Here is a 14898-nt window from a genome sequence, read left to right on the forward strand (position 1 = left end):
ATATTGCTGCATGTAGTAACATTTACACCCCCCAAAGCTCTCAGGTGTTTATATTTTTAAACACTGATGGATTTTATATTCTTTACTCTCAGCCCTCACTGTTAGTGTGTCGATCACTAGTTTATTGCCAAGTATGTTTTTATTTTTACTGGCACCTTTCATTTCTAACTTCCTTTTTCTGTGAAAAAGAAACTCAGAAAACAGCTGATAATTTTAATGATCGTGTTTAAAACAGGACTAACGGCTCTACACAAGAGTTTAAGTTAATTCAATGCAGGTGATGGGAGCCATCCTGCATGGGTTTGAAGCCCACCATTTAGTAGCTGGGTCACAGTAGACAAAAAATAAAAACTAATCTGTGCTTTTGATAATAACAATTCCAATCTTATGAAGGTGTGGGGATTAAATAAGTTAATATGTTGAATGTGAAATGAATCCCTAGTGGTGGGTGCCAGACATTATTAGTGTTTGATAAAAAGCTTCTTAGGTGATTCCAGTGAGCTGATATTCCCCTAACCCAGGGCTCTCACCTTGGCTACACCTGAGAATCAACTGGTAGCTCTTAAAAATGACCAGTGCTTGGCGCAGTGGTTGAGAGTCTGCCTGCCGATGCAGGGGGCATGGGTTCGTGCCCGGTCCGGGAGGATCCCACATGCCGCGGAGCGGCTGGGTCCGTGAGCCATGGCCGCTGAGCCTGCGCGTCCGGAGCCTGTGCTCCGCAACGGGAGAGGCCACAACAGTGAGAGGCCCGCGTACTCGCAAAAAAAAAAAAAAAAAAAAGACCAGCGCTTGGACCCTGTATTCATTTCCCATTACTGCTGTAACAAATTATCACAAGCTCAGCAGCTCAAATCGACATAAATGTATTAACTTACAGTCCGGGAAGCCAAAAGTCCAAAATGAGTCTCACTGGACGAAGCTCAAGATGTCAGAAGGGCTGTGTTCCTTTCTAGAGGCTCTAGGGGAGAATTCATTTCCTTGCCTTCTCTGGCTTCCAGAAACTGCTGGAGTTTTTGGCTGGCGGTCCCCTTCTCTTCGAAGCCTACAACGGTTGAGCTTTTCTCCTGCTGTATCACTCGAAGACTGACTCACCAGCTTCCCTCCCTCCACCCCCATTTAAAGACACCTCTGATTACATTGGGCCCACCTGGATATTCCAGAATAATCTAACGTAAGGTCAGCCAACTAACAACATTGATCCCATCTGTTACCTTAATTCCCCTTTGGCAAGTAAGGAATTCACAGGTTCTGGGAATCAGGACATAAACATCTTTGGGAGGCCATTATTCTGCTTACTGCAGGCTCCCACCCTCCAAAGACGCAGAGTTAATTGCTCTTGGCAGGGATATGCAGGAATATGCTTCACAAACTCACTAAGTGATTGTAATGTCCAGCTTCGTTTGAGAACTACTGATCTCAATTATTATCAGCGTTCCATGAAACAATGCCCATAAAATGTTCATGGGGGGGGGGGGGCTTCCCTGGTGGCGCGGTGGTTGAGAGTCCGCCTGCCGATGCAGGGGACACAGGTTCGTGTCCCAGTCCGGGAGGATCCCGCATGCCGCGGAGCGTCTGGGCCCGTGAGCCATGGCCGCTGGTTCTGCGCGTCTGGGGCCTGTGCTCCGCGGCGAGAAGGGCCGCAACAGTGAGGGGCCCGCGTACCGCAAAAAAAAAAAGGAAAAAAAAAAAAAATGTTCATGGGGAAATGAGATTTAGAAAGCATTTAATTAAACACATTATATGTTAAAGACAGTGTGGAGTTCTGTAATAGAGAAATCTGTTCAACCTTATTTAACCAGTCTCTTAAACCTTTGGGAGTAATATCTGTTAAGAGTCCAAGGAATTATTTTTCTATGTGATGCTTTCGGGATTTAATGCTCTAGGGAGCAAAATGAGTGTAATGGTACTTGTTTTCTTTTCTTTACTTGGATGCTTTTTTAAAAATTCTTTTACTATTAAGCTATCTGTGGAATCCAGGACGTGTCAAAGACTAGAAATCTACATTCAAGACAATCTACTCAGTATCGTGTTACCATACAGGTCATTAAGAACCAAATGGTCTATATAGTATAATTGAATCATTCTTTGAGGAGAGAGAAAAAGAGACAGCCAGAGAGCCCCCAAGAGAGAACTACTTTGTTAAATAAAACACTTGGTTTCTCATGCTAGTATCTGACGATTGAATTGTTGACACAAAATCATATAGTGACTTAATGGCACAAACAGAATTAAATCACTCTGTTTTATAAGATGTATATAGAGAATACAGTTAGGGCATACCTCAAATATCGTGAAAACCAGGTCCATATTTCCTAGAAGACTCACAAACAGATAAACGATTCCTTCTCAAACTTCTCAGCAGAAATCTACCTTCTTGTGTAGCAAGTCAATGTGGAACATATAGTGTTTAGGAAATTTTGTATCCATTGAAAAGAGACTCATTAATAACTGAAATAATTTGCCAGGTATATGATTATGTTTCAGAAGAGGGATAATTCAGGACAAATAAAGACACTAAATAAAGAGTTTTGATGGTAAAAGAGCAAGCAGGTACTTATGAAAGATTCTCACTTAAGATAAACTAAAGGGTTATTTCTGGTTATTGAATTATCTTCATCCCACAGTTGGACTGTCCTCCAAATACAATCTGGGTTTACAGTGCAGCCAGAGATTCTAGGGTCAGTTGTTAGAGACTGGCTGTAAAATTTTAGAGTTCAAGTTATTGTGGATCAATGCCTGCCTGCTTCCGAACTCAAAAAATACTGTTCACTGGGTTGTTTGTTTTTTGGTATTGAGCTGCATGAGCTGTTCGTAAATTTTGGAGATGAATCCCTTGTCGGTCACATCATTGGCGAATATTTTCTCCCATATATACACTCTGCTATATTTAAAATAGATAACCAACAAGGACCTACTGTATAGCACAGGGAACTCTGCTCAATGTTCTGTAACAACCTAAATGGGAAAAGAATTTGAAAAAGAATAGATACGTGTAACTGAATCACTTTGCTGTACATGTGAAACTAATACAACATTGTTAATCAACTATATGCCAATATAAAATAAAAATTTAAAAAAATACTGTTCAGGACCTTTTTCTCCATCTAGGAAGTGGCATATAGTGACATACGATGTACAGTGATACTGAACCACACAGCTCTGGAGCCAAACCCCTTATGTTAAATCCCAAATACACCTTTTATTGGATGTATGACCTTGGATAGGTTATTTAACTTCTATGGCCTTGGATTCTTCATCAGTAAAATGCATAAAGTGATACCTCAATGCTTGGAACTTAGCAAAAGATTCACTAAATGTTAGTTCTTATTTTTAGCTCATTATATTTATACATATTATAAAGTAACATGATTAAATGCTTAGACAAATTTAATTTAAATGTGCTATTTTATAAATTTTACTAAAAGTACATTTGCAGTTTATAAAAGAAGCTAAGGAATGAAGTGGAATTTCATTTGAAGTTCTGCTACATGTGATGTGCATAATTTTTCCACTAATTAATACCATTGATTTGTAGAAATAGAAGCTATTTTTAAAGCTCACTTCTCATATGTCAGAGAAAAACATGGAGTCCAAAAGAGATTAAGTGACTTTGCATATTTTTAAACACATAAAAAATAGAGGACAAAAAGGCAAAGTTGTAAAGATTTCAAGCTTAAACAATTTTACTCTATTAAGATCTAAAAACTACTTAAAATTCTTGAGGGAAGATTTATTGTACTTAAGTTTCTTCAAATGTCACATTCAGAAAACATGCACTGAATATCGTGCTAGTCACCAGTCACCACGCTAAATGCTGAACAAAAGTTGAACAGCGATAAAAAGGTATGTGGGAATTAATAAGATGAGATTTCTTTTGAGAGCGTTAGGATGGAAAAGGCCCTTTGACTCCAACATTTTTGTATTACTGATGAGGTCATCAACTTCTAGAAAATGTTTAAATAACTTGCTCATAATCCCTCAGCCAGCAAAAGACGTATTTAAGTTCTGTAACTCCCAGTTTGCCTACCCAGCAAATACTGACCTTCATAGGAGATGGTGAGGCATAAGGGAAACAAAGTTAACCAATCCTTACACGGAATAATGGAGGAGAAATGCACTATTGGAAAATGTTATTAGCATTAATAAGAAACCATATCTGAGCTTTCTCCTAGGATATAGGATTTTTTAAAGGTCTTGGATTTAAAAAGCAGATTTTTGATTTTGAAATTTCAACTAGCTATTGGCAAGCTAAGACAGAAACAATGATCAACTAGCAATTAGGGTAGGAGGCACAGGCCTCTTCATTTTTCTCTAATTGCCGACTTACGACCTGGGATTCTTTTTTTTTTTTTAATTTTTATTGGGGTATAGTTGATTTAAAATGTTGTGTGATCTGGGATTCTTGATCTGATCTTTTTCTAACCCATGCTATTCACCTCATTGCACTTGAGAACTGTCCTGTTTTTCCAATCTCCCTCTATTAGCTCATGCAGTGTAGTAGTCACTGTGCTGGACTGAGAGCCTCACCAGGTTCTGTGTGTTATCCTGCTTCTGACTTCTGCCAGTGCACACACCTTGTCAGATTGAAAAGAAATCGTATTTTTTCCCTTATATTTGAAAAATGCAGTCTGAAAACATGTCTTCACTCAGCCACTGTGCACCTTCCCTGTATCCAGCACTGTGCTGTGCCTCGTTCATTACAGGGTCCCATCATTCCTCTTCTGCTCTATTATAATTATTTCTGATTGGATCTTCCTGTTTCCAAGCTTGCCTGTAGAGTGTTGCCAGATAATCTTCTTAAAGCCCAACTCTAGTTACACTTGACCCTGGAACAACACAGGACTGAACGACGAGGGTCCACTTACAAGTGGATTTTTTTCAATATTAAATACTATAGTACTACAGGGCTCATGGATGATTGAATTGGGGATGTGGAACTATGGATGTGCAAAAACTGCAGACGTGAAGGACCAACTATAAGTTGTGCTTGGATTTTTGACTGCAGGGAGGGTCAACACCCCAAACCCTTGTTTAAGGGTGTCCCCTGATTAAAAAATAAAAACACTGCACACACACACACACACGTGCAAGCACACACGCACACACACACGTGCAAGCACACACGCACACAAGAATGCAAGTTTTTAAAAAACAGTGAAAACTGAATAAGGTCTGCAATTTTAGTTAGCAGTAATGCACCACAGTCAATTTTCTGGTTTTGACATTACACTATAGCTCTATAATGTTTCTGGTTCACAAACTAGCTCTCAGAAACACAGGGCAAGAAGGGACCAAAGAAAGAAGGAGACCCCACCAGATTGGTAGGTGGCAGGTTTAATGAGCCAGGGAACTTACTTAGGAGGCTTGTTTCGGGCAGCTGCAAGACTATTCCCCTTGGGACAGCTCACACTGTGGGGACAGTAGGCAGAGTGTACATTCCAAGGAGAGGGGACGAAGGGAGGAGTCTCTAAACACCCAGATGCAACTCGTGGGTCAACCACTGGTCACATCTATCACATCTTATCACCTCGTCCAACAGATGTCACTACTGGAGGGAACTGAGGGATGGGTACCTGAGACTTTCTTCTAGGTATCTCCTATGAGTCCATAATTACTTCAAATTTTAAAACAAAAAAATAAAACTTGTAAGTGGATTTCTTCACATTTTCAAAATAAACATGATACTCCGTATTGTATCTCAGGTTACTCTCCAGAACAGAACCACTTATGATTTCCTAAATATGCCTAGTGTTCACTAAGACATTTTACCTTGACCTTTCAATGCTTTTCTCCCTCGTTTGATGTGTCACTTACTCTTTCAAGATGTACCTTAAATGCCGCTGCTACCTTCAAGCATTGCTTGATCCCCCATCAGCTAAATACAGTCTCTCCCACCCATAAAATCTTGTCCCATCTCCCTTTTGACACTTATAGATAATTCAGTTTGAGGAGTGATTTTCAGCACCCACTAAATTGTGAACTCTTAGAGGGCAGATTTTGTGTCTCACTTATCTTTTACTGCCCCAAGACTCTAGTAAGTGCTTTGCTCAGTATTTATTAAAGTGATATGAAGAATTCCGCTTTCAATAGGTAAGTGAAAGCGGACGTCAGTTGTAATCAACTAATAAACAAAACATTTTACACACCAAGGAGCAAAAAACATGTCTTTTAACCTCGTGTAACTTTGAATGTCTCAGGTATCTTTTCTTTGAATATTTTTTGTTAGAAATGGCAGAAAGTGAAAATGTTGTTCAGGTACAGTGGATACATGCTCAGGAATTAAACTTGAATTTGCCTATGCAACATTCAGGCAAACTCTATGGTATAAATTGCATAGAAGTTCCACACCAATTAAGAAGAAAAGCCAGGGGGGACCATCAATATGGCAGAGGAGTAAGACGCGGAGGTCACCTTCCTCCCCACAAATACACTAGAAATACATCTACATGTGGAACAACTCCTACAGGACACCTACTGAACGCTGGCAGAAGACCTCAGACCTCCCAAAAGGCAAGAAACTCCCCACGTACCTGGGAAGGGCAAAAGAAAAAAGAAAAAACAGAGGTAAAAGGATAGGGACGGGACCTGCACCTCTGGGAGGGAGCTGTGAAGGAGGAAAGATTTCCACACACTAGGGAGCCCCTTCACTGGTGGAGACGGGGGGAGGGTGGGAAGCTTCAGAGCCACGGAGGAGAGCACAGCAACAGGGGTGCAGGGGGCAAAGCAGAGAGATTCCCACACAGAGGATCGGTGCCAACCAGCACTCACCAGCCTGGGAGGTTTGCCTGCTTACCTGCTGGGGTGGGTGGGGGGTGGGAGCTGAGGCTCGGGCTTCGGAGGTCAGATCCCAGGGAGAGGACTGGGGTTGGCAGCGTAAACACAGCCTGAAGGGAGGTAATGCACCAGAGCTAGCCAGGAGGGAGTCTGGGAAAAAGTCTGGAGCTGCCGAAGAGGCAAGAAACAATTGTTTCAGGGTGCGCGAGGAGAGAGGATTCCTTTTTCGTCTGCCCACAGAAGGCAGAGCACCACCTAAACGAACTCCAGAGATGGGCGCAAGCTGCAGCTATCAGCTCAGACCCCAGAGACGGGCATGAAACGCTAAGGCTGCTGATGCTGCCACCAAGAAGCCTGTGTGCAAGCACAGGTCACTCTCCACACCTCTCCTCCCAAGAGCCTGTGCAGCCCGCCACTGCCAGGGTCCCGTGATCCAGGGACAACTTCCCAGGGAGAACGCACGGCGCGCCTCAGACTACTGCAACATCACGCCACCCTCTGCCTCCACAGGCTCGCCCCGCATTCCGTATCCCTCCCTCCCCCCGGCCTGAGTGAACAAGAGCCCCCTAATCAGCCATTGCTATAACCTCCTCCTGTCTGGGTGGGGAACAGATGCCTAAGGGTGGCCTATATACCGAAGTGGGGCCAAAACCAAAGCTGAACCCCAGGATTTGTGCAAAAAAAGAAGAGAAAGGGAAATGTCTCCCAGCAGCCTCAGGAGCAGTACATTAAATCCATGCAATCAACTTGATAAACCCTGCATCTGTGGAAAACATGAGAAGACAATGAATCATCCCAAAATTGAGCAAGTGAACTTTGGGAACAACTGTAGACTTCAGGTTTGCTGTCTGCGACTGATTTATTTCTGACTTTCATATTTATCTTAGTTTAGTTTTTAGCACTTGTCATCACTTGTGGCTTTGTTTATTGGTTTGGTTGCTCTCTTCTTTTTTATTATTATTTTGTTTTTATTTTAATAATTTTTACTTATTATTTATTTTTATTTATTTTCTTTCTTTTTTCACCCTTTTCTTCTGAGCCGTGTGGCTGATAGGATCTTGGTGCTCCAGCCTGGTGTCAGGCCTGAGCCTCTGAGGTGGGAGAGCTGACTTCAGGACATTGGACCAACAGAGACCTCCCAGCCCCACATAATATCAATCAGCCAGAGTTGTTCCAGAGATCTCTGTCTCCACGCTAAAGCCCAGCTCCACCCATTGGCCAGCAAGCTCCAGTGCTGGCCACCCCATGCCAAACAACTAGCAAGACAGGAACACAACCCCACCCATTACAGAGAGGCTGCCTAAAATCATACTAAATTCACAGACAACCAAAACTCACCAACGGACGTGGCCCTGCCCACCAGAAAGACAAGATCCAGCTCCAGCCACCAGAACACAGACACCAGTCCCTTCCACCAGGAAGCCTAAACAATCCACTGAACCAACCTCACCCACTGGGGGCAGACATCAAAAATAACAGGAACTATGAACCAGCAGCCTGCAAAAAGGAGACCCCAAACACAGTAGGTTAACAAAATGAGAAGACAGAGAAATATGCAGCAGATGAAGGAGCAAGGTAAAAACCCACCAGACCAAACAAATAAAGAGGAAACAGACAGTCTACCCGAAAAAGAATTCAGAATAATGATAGTAAAGATGATCCAAAATCTTGGAAATAGAATAGAGAAAATGCAAGAAACATTTAATAAGGATCTAGAAGAAATAAAGAGCAAACAAACAATGCTGAACAACACAATAAATGAAATTAAAAATTCTCTAGAAGGAACCAATAGCAGAATAACTGAGGCAGAAGAACAGATAAGTGACCTGGAAGACAAAATAGTGTAAATAACTACCGCAGAGCAGAATAAAGAAAAAATAATGAAAAGAATTGAGGACAGTCTCAGAGACCTCTGGGACAACATGAAACACACCAACATTCGAATTATAAGGGTCCCAGAAGAAGAAGAGAAAAAAAAAGGGTCTGAGAAAATATTTGAAGAGATTATAGTTGAAAACTTCCCTAATATGGGAAAGGAAATAGTCAATTCCAGGAAGCACAGAGTCCCATACAGGATAAAACAAGGAGAAACACACCAAGACACATATTAATCAAACTATCAAAAATTAAATACAAAGAAAAAATATTAAAAGCAGCAAGAGAAAAGCAACAAATAATATACAAGGGAATCCCCATAAGGTTAACAGCTGATCTTTCAGCAGAAACTCTGCAAGGCAGAAGGGAGTGGCAGGACACATTTAAAGGGATGAAAGGGAAAAACCTACAACCAATATTACTCTACCTAGCAAGGATCTCATTCAGATTCAATGGAGAAATTAAAACCTTTACAGACAAATAAAAGCTAAGAGAATTCAGCACCACCAAACAAGCTTTACAACAAATGCTAAAGGAACTTCTCTAGGCAGGAAAAACAAGAGAAGGAAAAGACCTACAATAAAAAAACCAAAACAATTAAGAAAATGGTAATAGGAAGATACATTTTGATAACTACCTTAAATGTAAATGGATTAAATGCTCCAACCAAAAGACATAGACTGCCTGAATGGATACAAAAACAAGACCCGTATATATGCTGTATACAAGAGACCCACGTCAGACCTAGAGACACATACAGACTGAAAGTGAGGGGATGGAAAAGGATATTCCATGCAAATGGAAATCAAAAGAAAGCTAGAGTAGCAATTCTCATGTCAGAAGAAAATCGACTTTAAAATAAAGAATGTTACAAAAGACAAAGAAGGACACTACATAATGATCAAGGGATCAACCCAAGAAGAAGATATAACAATTGTAAATATTTATGCACCCAAAATAGGAGCACCTCAATCCATAAGGCATTGCTAACGGCTATAAAAGGGGAAATTGACAGTAACAAAATAATAGTAGGGGACTTAACACCCCACTTCCACCAATGGACAGATCATCCAAAATGAAAATAAATAAGGAAATACAAGCTTTAAATGACACATTAAACGAGATGGACTTAATTGATATTTATAGGACATTCCATCCAAAAACAACAGAATACACTTTCTTCTCAAGTGCTCATGGAACATTCTCCAGGATAGATCATATCTTGGGTCACAAATCATGCCTTGGTAAATTTAAGAAAATTGGAATTGTATCAAGTATCTTTTCTGACCACAATGTTATGAGACTAGATATCAATTACAGAAAAAGAAAACTGTAAAAAATACAAACCCATGGAGGTTAAACAATATGCTACTAAATAACCAAGAGATTACTGAAGAACTCAAAGAGGAAATCAAAAAATACCTAGAAACAAATAACAATGAAAACACGACAATGCAAAACCTATGGGATGCAGCAAAAGCAGTTCTAACAGGGAAGTTTATAGCTGTACAATCCTACTTCAAAAAACAAGAAAAATCTCAAATAAACAACCTAACCTTACACCTAAAGCAATTAGAGGAAGAAGAACAAAAAAACCCCAAAGAAAGCAGAAGGAAAGAAATCATAAAGATCACTTCAGAAATAAATGAAAAAGAAATGAAGGAAACAGTAGCAAAGAGCAATAAAACTAAAAGCTGGCTCTTTGAGAAGATAAACAAAATTCATAAACCATTAGCCAGACTCATCAAAAAAAAAAGGGAGAAGACTCAAATAACAGAATTAGAAATGAAAAAGGAGAACTAACAACTGACACTACAGAAATACAAAAGGATCATGAGAGATTACTACAAGCAACTCTATGCCAATAAAATGGACAACCTGGAAGAAATGGACAAATGCTTAGAAAAACACAGCCTTCTGATACTGAAACAGGAAGAAATAGAAAATATGAACAGACCAATCACAAGCACTGAAATTGAGACTGTGATTAAATACCTTCCAACAAACAAAAGCCAGGACCAGATGGCTTCACAGGCAAATTCTGTCAAACATTTATAGAAAAACTAACACCTATCCTTCTCAAACTGTTCCTAAATATAGCAGAGGGAGGAACACTCCCAAACTCATTCTACAAGGCCACGATCACCCTGATACCAAAACCAGACAAAGATGTCACAAAAAAATAAAACTACAGGCGAATATCACTGATGAACATAGATGCAAAACTCGTCAACAAAATACTAGGAAACAGAATTCAACAACACATTAAAAGGATCATACACCATGATCAAGTGGGGTTTATTCCAAGAGTGCAAGGATTCTTCAATATATGCAAATGAGTCAATGTGATACACCATATTAACAAACTGAAGGACAAAATCCATATGATAATCTCAATGGTTGCAGAAAAAGCTTGCAACAAAATTCAATACCCATTTATGATAAAATCTCTCCAGAGAGTGGGCACAGGGGGAACTTACCATAACATTAATAAAGGCCATATATGACAAACCCACAGCCAACATCGTTCTCAATGGTGAAAAATGAAAGCATTTCCTCTAAGATCAGGAACAAAACAAGGTTGTCCACTCTCACCAGTGTTATTCAACATAGTTTTGGAAGTTTTAGCCACAGCAATCAGAGAAGAAAAAGAAATAAAAGGAATCCAAATAGGAAAAGAAGAAGCAAAGCTGTCACTGTTTGCAGATGACATGGTACTATACATAGAGAATCCTAAGGATGCTAGCAGAAAACTACTAGAGCTAATCAATGAATGTGGTAGAGTTGCAAGATACAAAATTAATACACAGGAATCTCTTGCATTCCTATACAGTAATGATGAAAAATCTGAAAGAGAAATTAAGGAAACACTCCCATCTACCATTGCAACAAAAAGAATAATACCTAAGAATAAACCTACCTAGTGAGACAAAAGACCTGTATGCAGAAAACTATAAGACACTAATGAAAGAAATTAAAGATGACACAAACAGATGGAGATATATACCATGTTCTTCGATTGGAAGAATCAACATTGTGAAAATGACTCTACTACCCAAAGCAATCTACATATTCAATGCAATCCCTATCAAACTACCAATGGCATTTTTCACAGAACTAGAACAAAAAATTTCACAATTTGTATGGAAACACAAAAGACCCCGAATAGCCAAATCAATCTTGAGAAAGAAAAACGGAGCTAGAGGAATCAGGCTCCCTGACTTCAGACTATACTACAAAGCTACAGTAATCAAGAGAGTATGGTACTCGCACAAAAACAGAAATACAGATCAATGGAACAGGATAGAAAGCCCAGAGATAAACCCACGCATATATGGTTACCTTATCTTTTTTTTCTTTTTTTTGCAGTACGCAGGCCTCTCAATGTTGTGGCCTCTCCCGTTGTGGAGCACAGGCTCTGGACGCGCAGCCTCAGCGGCCATGGCTCACAGGCCCAGCCGCTCCACGGCATGTGGGATCTTCCTGGACCAGGGCACGAACCTGTGTCCCCTGCATCGGCAGGCAGACTCTCAACCACTGCGCCACCAGGGAAGCCCAGTTACCTTATCTTTGATAAAGCAGCCAATACACAGTGGATAAAAGACAGCCTCTTCAATAAGTGGTGCTGGGAAAACTGGACAGCTACATGTAAAAGAGTGAAATTAGAACACTCCCTAACACCATACACAAAAATAAACTCAAAATGGATTAAAGACCTATATATAAGGCCAAACATTATAAAACTCTTAGAGGAAAACATAGGCAGAACACTCTATGACATAAATCACTGCAGGATCCTTTTTGACCCACCTCCTAGAGAAATGGAAATAAAAACAAAAATAAACAAATGGGACCTAATGAAACTTCAAAGCTTTTGCACAGCAAAGGAAACCATTAACAAGACAAAAAGACAATCCTCAGAATGGGAGAAAATATTTGCAAATGAAGCAACTGACAAAGGATTAATCTCCAAAATTTACAAGCAGCTCATGCAGCTCAATATCAAAAAAACAAACAACCCAATCCAAAAATGGGCAGAAGACCTAAATAAACATTTCTCCAAAGAAGATATACAGATTGCCAACAAACACATGAAAGGATGCTCAACATCACTAATCATTAGAAAAATGCAAATGAAAACAACATTGAGATATCACCTCACACTGGTCAGAATGGCCATCATCAAAAAATCTACAAACAATAAATGCTGGAGAGGGTGTGGAGAAAAGGGAACCCTCTTGCACTTTTGGTGGGAATGTAAATTGATACAGCCATTATGGAGAACAGTATGCAGGTCCCTTAAAAAACTACAAATAGAACTACCATATGACGCAGCAATCCCACTACTGGGCATATACCGAGAAAACCATAATTCAAAAAGAGTCCTGTACCACAATGTTCACTGCAGCTCTATTTACAACAGCCAGGACATCGAAGCAACCTACTGACAGATGAATGGATAAAGAAGATGTGGCACATATATACCATGGAATATTACTCAGCCATAAAAAGAAACGAAATTCAATTATTTGTAGTGAGGTGGATGGACATAGAATCTGTCATGCAGAGTGAAGTGAGAAAGAGAAAAATACCGTATGCTAACGCATACATATGGAATGTAAAAAAAAAAAAAAAAGGTTCTGATGAACCTAGAGGCAGGACAGGAATAAAGACACAGACGTAGAGAATGGACTTGCGGACACAAAGCGGGATGGTAAGCTGGGATGAAGTGAGAAAGTAGCACTGACTTATATACACTACCAAATGTAAAATAGCTAGCTAGTGGGAAGCAGCCGCATAGCACAGGGAGATCAGCTCCGTGCTTTGTGACCACCTAGACGGGATGGATATGGAGAGTGGGAGGGAGATGCAAGAGGGAGGAGATATGGGTATATATGTATACATATAACTGATTCACTTTGTTATACACCAGAAACTAACACAACATTATAAAGCAATTATACTCCAATAAAGATGTTAAAAAAAATAGAAATGCCAAATTAGGAAGGTCTCTAAAACTACACTTTGGTTTCACCCTCCCATAAATTCATTTCTTCTCAATATGCATGTTTTTCTCTTAGTTTACTTCATCTTCTCATTATGTCTTTCAATAAAAAAAAAAAAGGACCAGCAAATCCCTCCCGACTCACTGGGGTGTAGTTCGTATCACATAAAATCTGCGGTTACCTCAATCTGAGGTTTCTATGTCACTGCAAGGTAGTATTCCAATTGTGAGGCTCAAATAATTATTTGTCCAGCACTCAGTTCGACACAGCATTATTTTTTCAGCACTTCTTTTGATGAAAATATATGGAAGCAAATAGACAATAATATAACAACATGAGAGGAAGCTCAATTTTTAAAAAATGTATGCATACCTGTTTACTTCCTGTGACTCTGCATACAGTTTCCAAATTTGCAAAAACAACTTGTTTTAATCCACTAATTACGGGAGGTTTTATTCAGACTTGTCTTCTACCTTGAGCTACTTCATTATTTGAGGTGATTAAGCCACTGACATTCTGTAATGAATTCACATTCAATGGAGCATTTTGAGGGCCTCTTAAATGACATACTGTGCCAGACACTCAATGGACTTTTTTGATTTTCTAGTCTCTGTGATGAATCTCAAATATTCCTTCCAACCCCAGTCGGTGTCTCCTTATTAGTAAAAAGGTTTTAAAGGATAAACTGGAGTTGGTGACATCATTATGGCTTGTACAGCTCACGAGTCCCATACAAGAATCAACCCAGGATCTTGCCTAAGTAGCACCAAGAGCTGATGAAACTGAATTGACTGAAAATTACTTCTTTAGTAATTACTTTTTCTCCAACATGTGTCAATTGATAATGTACTAAAGGGCAGCTTAAATTTTGCTTACCTACAGTTGATCGTCAGCTGAGGTCATGCTGTTAATTACGGAACTTTTAAATAAACTCCTCAGGCGACATATGTATACGTATAGCTGATTCACTGTGCTATACAGCAGAAACTAACACAACATTGTAAAGCAATTATACTCCAATACAGATATAAAATAAATAAATAAACTCCTCAAACAATACAATCTCTTTACCTCCTCCACTGAAAAAGTTCTTCCAAAATTTGCAATGTCAGAGAGAAGGATATGTTTATCAAGAAAAGTGCCCTGCAAATATATGTTTTAATAATTATCTTTAGTTCAGAGCCATGGTGACTCTGTCCAATATAATCTAGAAAGAGCCTGATACAGCTTTTAAATTGGATGA

General features: G+C 39.7%; 1 protein-coding gene across 1 annotated transcript in view; it reads right to left on the reverse strand.

The window, feature by feature from the left end:
* The window catches only part of LOC307191450 (uncharacterized protein), a 447023-nt gene that overhangs the window by 150822 nt on the left and 281303 nt on the right, over positions 1–14898 (reverse strand). The window lies entirely within an intron of this gene.

This window comes from Stenella coeruleoalba (genome assembly GCF_951394435.1).
Source record: "Stenella coeruleoalba genome assembly, chromosome: 9".
NCBI classification, from domain to species: Eukaryota; Metazoa; Chordata; class Mammalia; order Artiodactyla; family Delphinidae; genus Stenella; species Stenella coeruleoalba.